This window comes from Delphinus delphis, chromosome X (genome assembly GCF_949987515.2).
Source record: "Delphinus delphis chromosome X, mDelDel1.2, whole genome shotgun sequence".
Lineage (NCBI taxonomy): Eukaryota > Metazoa > Chordata > Mammalia > Artiodactyla > Delphinidae > Delphinus > Delphinus delphis.
Window position 1 is genome coordinate 44582001 of NC_082704.1, and position 12301 is coordinate 44594301.

At 36.2% G+C, this 12301-nt stretch overlaps 1 pseudogene; it reads right to left on the minus strand.

Annotated features, from left to right (window-relative positions):
* Nucleotides 1–3044: 3044 nt before the first annotated feature.
* Nucleotides 3045–3844, minus strand: LOC132418288 (adaptin ear-binding coat-associated protein 1 pseudogene; annotated as a pseudogene).
* Between the last annotated feature and the right edge of the window lie 8457 nt (nucleotides 3845–12301).

Genomic DNA, 12301 nt, shown 5'->3' on the forward strand with positions numbered 1-12301 from the left:
TGATTTCTGATGTTATCTAAAAGATAAACTCAATTATATATAAGAAATAGATATCAAACAAAATGATTGAGACTGATTGAAAATAAAAGGATGGACAAACTTATCCTGAGAACAAGCAAACAAAAAGAAAGCATTGATCATGATCTTACTATTAGACAAGATGACATTCAATTTCAGCTGATTTAAGGATGAAATTCAAGATCATAGGGAGATTAGAAGGAAATTACTTGATAGATAAGGAATAAAGAAAAACTATTACCAAGTATTTGAGATATTTAGGCAAAAAGAGAATTTTAATATTATCTGGAAGTTATACCTGGGCCAAGTGGAAAGTAACTTTGATCAATCACAGGACCACTATAAAGTTCTCATTCCAGTCTTCCTGCTTTTTCCGAGAATTTATTGTTTACCAACTATGTGTCAGGCACCGTGTTAGCCACTTGGAAATCAGCAGTGAATTAAACACATAGAAATAATGGCTTCCACAAATCTGCATTCTAGTGAGGAGAGACTTCCAATAAAGATGTAACCAGTCAGAAAATATTCCAAGAATAAAGATAAGTGTCAAGGAGGAAAATATAACAGGAAATTGGGAAAAAAGGATGTAGAGGACATCATAATTTTAGATAGGGTAGCCAGAGAAGGCCTTATCAAGACAGTAAGATTTGATCAAAAACCTAAAGAGGTAAAAAAAAAAAAAACATAAAATCAAATATGAAGGGAGAGTGTTGATGGCAGAGGGAACAGTAAATGCATAGTCTCTGAGATGGGTGTATGTATGCATGGCAAATGTAAGGAGATTTAAGAAGGTTAGTGTGGCTGAAATTGAGGGAATGAGGCCAGGTACAGAAGGAGATAAGATCAGAGAAATAATGAGGAATCGGTAGCATAGTCTTCAGTGCCTTGTAAACCATTATAACCATTATAAGGACATTGGCTTTTACTTTGAGTGAGATAGACAGCCATTAGAGGACTTTAATGGGAGGAGGGATATAATCTCCTGCTTACAGGCAGGAGGGAAAGGGAGAGAGAATGAATCAGACTGGTAAAGAGAGAGGGCATAATTAAGTTCCTATATTATGTTGCATTTAAAGCTGAAGATTTTATTTTTCTTTCCACCTCATTAATAAAGCTACTGTAGTGTCCTTAGAATACATAGAGTACAACATTTATAAAATGCTCATTCCATGATGAATTAAGTTTACAACTGCTGAAGTTAAATATAACATTCTAGAACAATTATCAAACTTTAGGGTGCATCAGAATTACTTGGAAGGTGTGTTAAAATCACAGATTTCCGAGCCCAACACACAGTTTCTGACTCAGTACTGCTGAGGTGGGACCTGAGAATTTGCATTACTTTTTTTTCCATATTTTTAATTACCTTTATTGCACCAATACAGCATACATATGCTCTATATACATATATCTGAAACTTCATTTTCAATTTTTCAGGAATTCAAATACATAATATATTATCATCTTGAGAATACAAAGAACACAACACAGAGGAAGATTGAGAAAATAGGTTCCCAGTAGTTAGTCACTAGTATTCTACAGCTTTCCTTTTAGTGTTTTCTATTGGAATTTTTAAATGTCCTGCCATGGCTCTGTAAGAATAGAGCTGCTTGGAACGGAAAACAATGAAAAAAAAAAAAAAAAAGGACCCAAAGTGAAAAAGAGTCAAGAAGGAAATCCAAGAGAGAGAATCTATTTTGAAACTAAATATAAGGACTCCCTTCAGCCAGAGGGTACACATCCAAATAGGTGCTAAGGGAAGAAGTGAGATCCTCCCATTTCACTCTCAAAATTGCCCCTTAACTGACAAAATAGCTGGTGCCAGTTCACCTAAGAGCGGGACCCCTTCACAGCACTGTAAAAGGAATGGTGGGCAGAGGGAGGGAAAGTGGTGGGGGAGCAACTTGCTTCTGACATACCCCTGGTGATAGGTATCGCAGCCATCATTTGGGCAAAACCTACCACAGCTAAAACCATGGCTCGCCAGCTTGCTTCATAAATGATGGTGCATGTAATAGCAGCTTTCTGTTGAAAAACTGGATTGAAAAAGTAAATGTTTATGAAAAGGAGCCAGATACCCAGGTAGCAAGGTAATGTGGGTACTGAACAAGAGTTAAGTGCTTTCAACCTCTCTGCTCTACAAATTAGGTTAAAAACTCTAAACCCTTTAACTTTAGGACAAATAATGGGGCCATTACAAAGTAACGCTGTGCTTCAAATGCAGCAACTAGATGGAGCTGCAAGAAAGTAACTGCTTCTCTAGAATATAACTAGGAAAATATAGCCCCTTGAACCTCCTTCATCCAAGAGACACCCACTGATCAGAGATGCTGCACTATTCAACAGACAAAAGAAGAGTGGGGTGCCACCAACACAACGCTCTTGTCACAGGAAGAGACATGTAAACGCACTAGAAGAGGGCTGCACCCAGCACTGGATGTTCGCTGAATAAGACAAGCCAGAGGGAGGATATACAGCACAGACCCAGGAAACAGGTCTTTCTTCACATCCACCCCTATCAAAATTCTGAATCTGTAAACACTGAGATCAGTCTGTCCATTTTTAGAGTCTTCAGTTAATGGAAAAAAGAAGTTCTGAGGTTTTTGTCTCCCCTGAAACTGCTAAACAGGGCTTCACAAAGAGGCACACAAGGGTCACGAGATGATTCTGAAATAAGTTAAAGAATTTAAAGATGGAGAAAACTTTACAGATGTTAGAGGTTATTTCCCCACCAAAGAGACCCTGGCCTTTAGAGCCCTGCATAGTCAGTCACAAGTATCATAAGACCCACTATTCCCCTGCCCTGATAGTGAACAGGAGATAAGAAATACTTTCTTGGCTGTACAGCAAGGAACAACACCAGGGAGTGACACAACCAGCCTGAACTCAATGGAGAAGCTATGAAAACAACTGCTCAATAATTTTGGTTCTGGGGAGGGAAGGGGTTCCGAGCTACCCTCACAGATTGGTGCTGTCAAGGTCATTTTGATTCTTCAAGTCTGTCCTTAACGTCCTGCCAGTGCTCTTCAGAACTGGACCCAGTTGGATGGCTGTGGTGCCTGGTTTTGAACAGAGCTGGATGCAGTGATAAAGTCTCCCCACAAGCCATTGCTTGTAGAAACTGGAGCTGGTGCTGGTGTCGTTACAAGAGCAGGAGAATCCAAATATAAAAGGATATCTGCATCACTACCTCCATGATTGGATTTTGGTATGGGTGGTGGATTAACATGATTGCTGATGGCAACTGAGGAGGATGGTGAAGGAATTGTGACTCTGCCTCCAGGTGGGGGTGGGAGTAAGCTTAGGCCCCCAGCTCCTGTAGTCTTGAACTTAGAAGCACCCTCAACTTGATGGTCTGCCCTTCCTTGAAGTCCAGATCCAACTTGGGACTATTATCCATTTCCTGAGATTCTTTGGAAATCTCAGATTCCTGCTTTACCCACTTGAAGTGATCTTGCAATGAGACATTAAAGTCGAAGGCATCACCCCGATCTGAGAAGCCAATGCCAATGAAAGCACTATGCCCAGTACCATTCTGGATCCGGATTACAAAGTAGCAGCTGGAATCTGTCACTGTCTCCACAGTAATACCAGGATATTTTTCTACTGGTGCCTGAGCAAAGAGCTCCCCTGAAACTTTATCCTCGAGTTTGATATAAGCAATCTTCCCTTTTGAAGTGATTCAGAGGAGACCAGTCCAATCAGATTGATCTAATTTCCAGTCAGATGCCCTGCAACTGTGGTTGGAGGCCCAGGGAAGAATCGGGTAGATACTGACATTGGGTTTCACACACAGAACAGACTCGTACTCCAACTCGGCCGCCATCTTGGCTCTGAGAATTTGTATTTTTAAGTTTCCAAATGATGCCTGTGCTGCTGGTCCAGGGCCTAAGCTTTGAGATCCACTGGTCTAGAACATGTAATGCATACAACTAATGCAGAGATAATCTGAGAATCATTGGCATTTTTAGTAATCCTGCTGAGGAAATGACCTTGTGTTTTGGCCGCTGGTTTTTAGAACCTCTAAACTCTTACTCTCTTCTGACTGACATCTGAAAATAAAATTATTGGGTCCTTTCTGTTTATTCATCTACCACAGATTAATTTAAAAGTAAATACGAAAGAAAGGTATAAGCTTCCTTCTTACAAAAACCTGCTTAATTTTTTAAAAAATTTCTGAAAGTGATAATATTGAATTTTTTGAAGAGGTCAAATACTTTGCTGCTAATCCAAATGCATTTGTACTAGAAAGTGCTTAAACCAGCTAATTCCTATTATTATTAAACCTTAACTTTTCGTTGTTACTCGGACTCTTCAGAAGTTTATTAATAAGATTCCATTTTTATTGTAATTATACTGTCTCTATTCTGAAGAGGAGATATACATTAAGGGCTTATATGAAATGTCATTTGGACAGTGATGTTTTTTGTTTGTTTTTACTAGTTATCATCTTTTTTAGAATAAAAAGCGTAAGACACTAAATAAACTTTTCCAAGGGGTTTTTGTTGTGATTTTAGAAAGTGTGCCTGAGGACTTCCCTGGTGGTGCAGTGCTTAAGAATCCACCTGCCAATGCAGGGGACACGGGTTCAATCCCTGGTCCAGGAAACTCCCACATGCCACAGAGCAACTAAGCTCATGCACCACAACTACTGAGCCTGCACTCTAGAGCCCATGAGCCACAACTACTGAGCCCTTGTGCCACAACTACTGAAGTCCATGTGCCTAGAGCCCATGCTCTGCAACAAGAGAAGCCACTGCCATGAGAAACATGTGCACCACAAGGAAGAGTAGCCCCTGCTTGCCACAACAAGAGGAGGCCTGTGCACAGCAATGAAGACCCAACACAGCCAAAAATAAATAAATAAAAATAAATAATAAAAAAACTAAATAAAAAAGAAGAACTAACTTTTTTAAAAAAAAAAAAAGAAGGAAAGAAAGAAAATGTGCCTGGAAACAGTTGACTATTACTGGAATTCTATATGTATGGAATGGGATTAACGTGTTAAAGCTTTCACAGTCTATGAAGTCTTTCTTAAATATTCTTTTCTATCAGCAAGGTGAATGGGAAAAGCATGTGGTATTGCTGAATTTTTAAGGATTTATTATTGTCAAGGGACATTTCTTCAGTTTTGTGGCTTTACAGATTTTCAGTTAACCAGTGAGGTTTCACATGTTATTTTGGTACTTAGAAAATCTGCAAGCAAGTGAGAAGCAGAAACAAAGCCAACAAAATAAATGTGGAAAAGAGGGGGAATAATTTTTTTAAAGGTAGCCTTAAAAGGTTTGTGAACTTATCAATTTCTTCCTGCAAGAAATGTTTGCAATTGGCCCGTTATGCCCTGAAAATGAAAGGTAAGTGTGTCTAGTTACATGTACATTTGTTTTCCAAATCCCAAAGAAAATATAAGTCTTTTAGACTCAGAGCATGTGATCCATTAAATGTGTCAGTTTGATGAAAGGTGATTTCAGGATGCAGTTATCTTGTGACTCTGTGTTTGAAGTGAAAGAGGAGAGAGATCAATTGGGCTCATATTATTCCAAACTGCTTTATCTTAAAATTGTGATTTGGGGAAGTTTTTTAATATTTTGTTTAAGTCTGAGAAGCTTCACAAAGAACATACAGCTGGTGACATGCTTATAGTTTTATTCTTGGTCTCTTTATTTGAATATTTATCTTTGAACTTCTGAAAGTATATTGATTATTTTAAATATGTGGTTCCTCAGCATGAACAAAGACCATTTTAAACATAGGAGACAATTTTAAACTGTCCATATTTGCTCTATTCCACAGGTCAAATAATTGTAGCATATAAATATTGTAAGTGCTATTCATCACTGATGAGAAACTTTTTGTTTTGTTTTGTAGTTAGGTAATTTTAGTAATTATTTAAAAAGCCAGGTATATATGTTCACTGAGAAGATTTGTGATCTTAATGAATATGAGTCTTACTATTAAAGTCTGATATTCTTCTAAGTATCTGGGCAGAAGCTATTAAAGCTAAATACTACTTATCATTGTTTTATGTATTTTCCCTTTCTTACACCTAGCAAACATGAACCAATAAATGTTTGTTAATGAATGAATACAAGATATTTCAAGTAGTTAATGGAAAACACTAGACCTTAACACAGTGGTGTTATTGCTTATTAAAATTGTTATTATTTATTACTTAATTTTTTACATGAGTGTGGTAGATCAAGAGAATGAGATATGAGATTTCACAAACATTTATGTAGCACTTAATATCTGTGCTTTACTAATATTCATTTGTTTAATCCTCATAACCACACTGTGAGGTGACTATTTATTTTCCCCATTTTTCAGATGAGGAAACTGAGGAACAGAGAGATTAAGAAAATTGCCGATGAGAGAGCTAAAGATAAAAACCCATCCTGCCCCATAGAGTATGCTGTGAACCACTAAGTTACACTGATTCTTTTCACATTTTAATCTTTCCTTCCTTTATGGTGCAGGCCAGAATCAGGACATTGAGAATGCAAAGTAGGCGACCCCTGTTGTGGGTAGCAGGAAGGTAAGATGTAGCTAGTAGAATCATTGACTATAACATAGAGGTGAGGTCAGGGTCTTTTGGAAGAAAACTGGATAGCCTATGACTTATTCAAGGAGTGAGAAGAAGGTAGCTGGAGGAATTCATGCAGAAGATAACATTGTGAGAGTACTTGCAGCACAGTGAAAGTAGCAGAAGGAAGACCTTCACACTTCCATCATCCTCATCATCGTTTGCTTTGGGAAAGAAGGTTTATGCCAGCAAAGCTCTGACTCTTCAAAAAATCTTTCATAAAAGTCTCACCCAGCATTTTCTGCTTCATTTCACTGTTCAGCAGGGGGTTACATGACCACTTGTAGATGGAAAGCAACTAAAAATATAGGAGTTATAGATGGGGTTGCACTCAATCATCACTCTACAAAAAGGTAATTCACAATGAAAACAAAACTTTACATGTGGAGATTGCATTGCAGCATTGTTTATAATAACAAAAAAACTGGAAACAACCTAATATTCAATGATCATGAGAAAACTAAGTGAATTATGACATATCCATATGATGGAAAATAAGCAACCTTTAATATCATATTTTTGAAGAGAAATGTCATAGAAAATTCTTATGACATAATATTAAGTGAAATAAAGCAGTACACACTGCAGCGCAAAATGTTAACAATAGATCTTCTTAAAATAGTGGGAAAATATGTGATTTTCAATATTTTAGTTTTACTAATCAACATTTTCCAAGGTTTTTACAATTGTTAATGCTTTTCATAGGTACATCAACTAGCAGACTTTCAAAAATAAATTATGAAAGCTTTAAAAAGTAACTCTGACTACATCAAGAAAGAAAAAGAGATTTATCGGATGGATATATTGTCTTAGTTTTTATGTATCACCAATCAAAAACCAAATTCTCAAGAAGGAAAGTCTGATAAGTCTACCTTGGGTCACATACTTATCCTATGGTCAGGGGAGCAGAGTTCTGTTAGTGACAGTCCTGTCAGAATTATGTGGAGTGGAGAATGGGCTATTTCCTGAAGGAAAGGATTCTGGTTAGACAAAACCACCTGTGTAATAACAGCAGAAAAATAATGTTTCTTTTTAAAATTCACACTCATTAAATCCTCAGGCTGTGACAACACAGAAAAAATTGACCACATTTTGGGAACTCCAGGGATGGTCGGTGACAAAGGTGGAGGAGACTAGAATTTGGGTAACTATCTTTCATAGAGGGTACACTATTCATTTAAGATCATAACATTCAAAGGGGAGTGCTGAATTCAGACTTTAAAAGATTGCTATTAGTATTCAAGGAGGTTTAGTCTGCAGGAAGGGTCATTAGCTTCAGGTTTTTTGGCAGTGCTAAATTTAGAGTCAAACAGGTAGGTATATTATAGATTTGAATGGCACAAAGAAATATTCATTCTCTAGGGAGGTACACTGCAAAGAAGGAGAAGGGTGAGTGCCCTTTGTAGACCATACATTGTGCTAAGAACTTAACATACATGATATTTTCACCTCACAACTCTATAAGTTAAGACATATCCATATTTCAAACTTGAAAAACCAGTTCAGTGAAATTAAATCACTTATTTAGATCATATACCAATGGGTGGGAGAGCTGGGATTCAAATCCAGGTTTAGGGTGTTGGGACCCAGCAAAGCAAATTGGGTTCAAGCCAGAATTCTAGCTCTCTTCCAGTTCACTAACTAAGATAGATACCAATTCCTAAGGATTTGACTCATGTAAACACGACAAGAGTTAGAGAGAGAAGGCTGAAGATTTCATCCAAGCCATAAAAGACACCAGAGTGGAAGAGCCTACTCACTAGTAGAAAAAAAAAACACTCTGTTCTACTTCCTTGCTTTGTTCTATATTGACTCAGAGTTTGAGAGGAGCGTGAATGATTAGTGCTAGGACTTAGTGACTACAAATGAATAGGAATCAACTAAAATCCAAGATATTAAGAATCTCAATTTTCTAGACAGGACAGTCTATAGACTCAAATAGTAGAATAGGACAAGTGTAAGGAAAGACAGGAACAAAGCTAAAAGTACACTAAGGCTATGGATCAAGGTGTAGTAATTTACAGCTGCATAACAAATTCCACCAAAAATTTTCACCACAATAACATTAAAATTTAGCAGCTTAAAATAATAACACATATAGTTTATGTGAGTCAGGACTCAGGAAGTGCCTTAACTGGGTCCTTTCGGCTCAAGGTCTCTCATGAGGTTGTAGTCAAGATGTCACTGTGTCTGCAGTCATGTAAAGACTTGACTGGGCCTAGAAGATTCATTTCCATGGTGGTCCATTCATATGCCTGACAATCTGGGAAAGGCAAAACTATGGAGATAGTAAAAAGATCAGTGCTTGCCAGGGGTTCTAGGGGAGGGAGGGAAGGATGAATAGGTGGAGCACAGGGGTTGTATAGGGCAGTGAAACTATTCTGTATGATACTATAATGATGGATAAATGTCATTATACATTTGTCAAAACTCATAAAATATACAACACAGAGATGTGAGCCCTAATGTAAACTATAGGTTTTAGTTAATAATAGTTGTGTCAGTATTGGCTCACCAATTGTAAGAAATGCACTATGCTAATGCAACATGTTAATAAATATTGGAAACTGGGGAGGTTGAGGGGTATATGAGAACCCTCTGGACCTTTTGCTGAATTTTTCTGTAAACCTAAAACTGCTCAAAAATAGTTTATTAATTTAAAAATAAAATAATTAGCAATATTTAAATAGCAATAGCAATTAAAAATCACTCCTTAATTTGTAAATTGACTTTTTGATAAAATATATAATATAAAATATTCAATTTTAATCATTTTTAAATGTACAATTTAGTGCATGAATTATATTCAAAATGTTGTGCAACCATCACCACTATCTCTTTACAAACACTCTGAAATCATTAATCAATAACTGCTCATCCCTTCCTCCTCCCAGTCCCTGATAATCTTTAATCTACTTTCTGTCTCTAATGAATTTGCCTATTCTGGATATTTTATATATGTGGAAGTACACAACATTTGTCTTTCTGTGTCTGGCTTATTTATTTAAGCATAATGTTTTCAAGATTTATCCATGTTGTAGCATGTATCAAAACTTAATTACTTTTCATGGCTGTATAATATTATATTGGATGCATATACCACATTTTGTTTATTCATTCATCTTTGATGGATACTAGGGATGTTTCCACCCTTTGGTCATTGTGAATAATGCTGCAGTGAACACTGATGTACAAGTTTCTGCTCAAATCTCTGGTTTCAGCTGTTATGGATATACACCTAGGAGTGGAATTGCTGAGTTGTATGATCATTTTATGTTAAGCTTTTTGAGAAAGTACCAAACTGTTTTCCACAGTGGCTGCATCATTCTACATCCTCACCAGTAATGTCCAAGGATTCCAGTTTCTTCACATCCTCATCAACATTTATTTTTCTTTTTCTCTCTCTCCTTTCTTTCTTTCTTTCTTTCTTTCTTTCTTTCTTTCTTTCTTTCTTTCTTTCTTTCTTTCTTTCTCTTTCTTTCTTTCTATTTTTCTCCTTTTCTTAATCTCTCCCTCTCTCCCCTTTCTTTCTTTCCTTCTTTCTTTCTTTCTTTCTTCCTTTCTTTTTCTTTTGCCATCCTAGTAAGTGTGAAGAAATGAAGTAGTATCTCACTGTGATTCAAATTTTTCTGATAGCTAAGAATGTTGAGCATCTTTGCATGTACTTATCAGCCATTTGTATATCTTCACTGGATAAATGCCTATTCAAGTTTTGTGCCTATTTTTCTAAACTGTATTGTCTTTCTGTTATTGAGTTTTAACAGTTTTAAAATATTTTCTACATATTAAACCCTTATCAGTAATATGATTTGCAAATATTTTCTCTCATTCTATAGACTGTCTTTCTGCTTTCTTGATAATGTCTTTTGGTGTACAAAGTTTTTAATTCTGATAATGTAAAATTTATTTTTTTTTCTTTTGCTACTCATTCTTTCGTTGTCATAGCTAAGACTCCATTACCATGTTCAAGGTAATGAAGATTTAACTCTGTTTTCTTCTAAAATTGTTGTGGTTTCAGCTCCTATATTTAGGTGACTGATCCATTTGAGTTGACTTTTGTATATCATATGAGGTAAAAGTCCAACTTCATTCTCTTGCATGTGGAAATCTAGTTATCTCAGCACTATTTGTTGATGAGATTGTTCTTTTCTCATTAAATGGACTTGGAGCCCTAGTCAAAAATCAACTGACCATAGACTTATGGATTTATTTCTGGGTTCTCAATTCTATTCCATTGGTCTATATGTCAATCCTTATGCCAGTAGCACACTGTTTTGATTACTATAACTCTGTAGTAAGTTTGGGAATTAGGAGGTATGAATCTTCTGACTTTATTCTTCTTTATCATTATTATTTTGGCTATTTGAAGCTCCTTGTAACTCTATATAAATTTAAGTATTATCTTTTCCATTTCTCAGAAAGGCTGTTAGGATTTTGACAGGGATTGCATTGAATCTGTAGTTGATCACTTTAGGTATTGTTGACATTTTAACAATATTAAGCTTTCCTATCCTATCCATAAAAATGGGAGGTCTTTACATTTGTTTATTTTTTTAATTTCTTTCAGCAATGTTTTGTAGTTTTCATTGTATGTCTTTCACCTCCTTGGTTAAACTTACTAAGTATTTGATTACTTTAGATGCTGTTGTAAATGGAATTACTTTCTTAATTACCTTTTTCAATTGATCTTTGTATATATTTAGAAACAACTGGTTTTTGTGTGTTCATCTTGTATCCTGCAACTTTGTTGATTCATTACTAGTTCTAGTACCTTTCTGTGGATTCTTTGAGATTTTCTGTATATAGGATAATTTCACCTGCCAATTGAAATAGTTTTACTTCTTCCTTTGTAATTTAAATGCCTTTTATTTCTTTTTATTTTCTAATTACCCTGGATAGAACTTCTGGTACAATGTTAAATTGCAAAGGTGAAAGTGAGCATTCTTGTCTTGATCCAGCCTTATCAGGAAAGTTTTCAGTCTTTCACCATTGAAAATGATATTAGCTGTGGGGTTTTCAGAAATGCCCATTATCATTATCATGTTGAAAAGTCCACTTCTATCCCTAGCTTTTTCATGAAAAGGTGTTGGATATTGTCAAATGCCTTTTCTGCATCTATTGAGATGATCATGTTTTTTTTTTCCTTTATTCTATTAGTATAGTGTATTAGATTGATTTTCTTATGTTGAACCACCCTTGCATTCTTGGCATAAGTCCCATTGGTCATAGTGAATAATCTTTTTAATGTACTGTTGAATTCAGTTAGCTAGTATTTGAAAATTTTGCTTCAATATTTATAAGGGATACTGTTCCATAATTTTCTTCTGATGTAACAATTGACTTTTGGTTATGTGTACTCTGCTATTTATACTTTATATTCATTTTTTAAGATTTTTTATTTATTATAACTTTGTTTTGGCTGCATTGGGTCTTCGTTGCTGCACGCAGGCTTTCTCTAGTTGCGGTGAGTGAGGCCTACTCTTCGTTGCAGTGCACGGGCTTCTCACTGCAGTGGCTTCTCTTACTGCAGAGCACAGGGTCTAGGCACATGGACTTCACTAGTTGTGGCACATTGGCTCAGTAGTTGTGACTCACGGGCTTAGTTGCTCCACAGCATGTGGGATCTTCCCAGAAATGGGCTTGAACCTGTGTCTCCTGCAGTGGCAGGCAGATTCTTAATCACTGCACCACCAGGAAAGG